This window comes from Octodon degus, unplaced genomic scaffold (genome assembly GCF_000260255.1).
Source record: "Octodon degus isolate 3935 unplaced genomic scaffold, OctDeg1.0 scaffold00264, whole genome shotgun sequence".
Classification (NCBI taxonomy): Eukaryota; Metazoa; Chordata; class Mammalia; order Rodentia; family Octodontidae; genus Octodon; species Octodon degus.
The window spans coordinates 260,829-261,751 of NW_004524840.1; positions in this window are offsets into that span (position 1 = coordinate 260,829).

The window sequence follows — 923 nt, forward strand, 5'->3', positions numbered from 1 at the left end:
TTGACATTTTTCATACTGAACAACCTACTTAAATATTCCTACAGCTATGATTTCTCAGCTAATACTGAATTTGCTATAAAAACTATGATATGTCTAAAGGCTAAAAATATCTCCTCCATTACTCATTGGACAAGATAATTGTCTCTTTATCTATGAAACAGAAGGACTTAGATAGTGGTGTTGGTCACATCAGGCAACTTGTATGGCTTTCGGTTTCCTTGCTGTTAACACTAGAGCAATGATAGTTACCTTCCCTATAGGATTACAAATGACCTACATGTGCAAGTATTTTGTAAACTGAAAAATTCTCAAATGTTACTTTATGTTGAGTTTGCACATTTCATATCTATCTATATATCTGTCTACTTATCTATCTATAATTAGTTTTGAGTTACTCTAAACTAGTTAATACACTAAGGTAGTTCTCAGCTGGGAGCTCTTTTGTTCCTCCAGGGCATGTTTGGCAATAGCTGGAGATGTTTTGGGATGTAACAACTAGGAGGCTAATACTAGTATCTGGAAGGTGCAGGCCAAGGACTTGTCTAAACATCCTGCAGTGCACAGAACAACCCCCCACAACCAAGCATTATGTGGCGCCAAATGTTCATAGTGCTGAGATGAGGAGTCCTGCAGTAGTACAGTTGGTTTTGAGGTGTCAGAGTCCAGAGAGGGCTCTTCAACTCACAGATTAACAGGCCTTATCCTCATGTTTTCTAAATCAGAAAGTCTAGGTTGGGATCTATGAATCTGAACTTCTAACACATTCCCAGGTGATGCCAATATTCCTGGTCCAGTGACCACAATTTGAGAGCGGAGGCAGGAGGCAAATCCATCAATCTGTGCTGTTTGATACACGGCTTTGCTTAACCAGTGGAGCATAGTGGTATCTCGTTAAACAGTGCAGTTTGCTTCAGCTGCTCAAG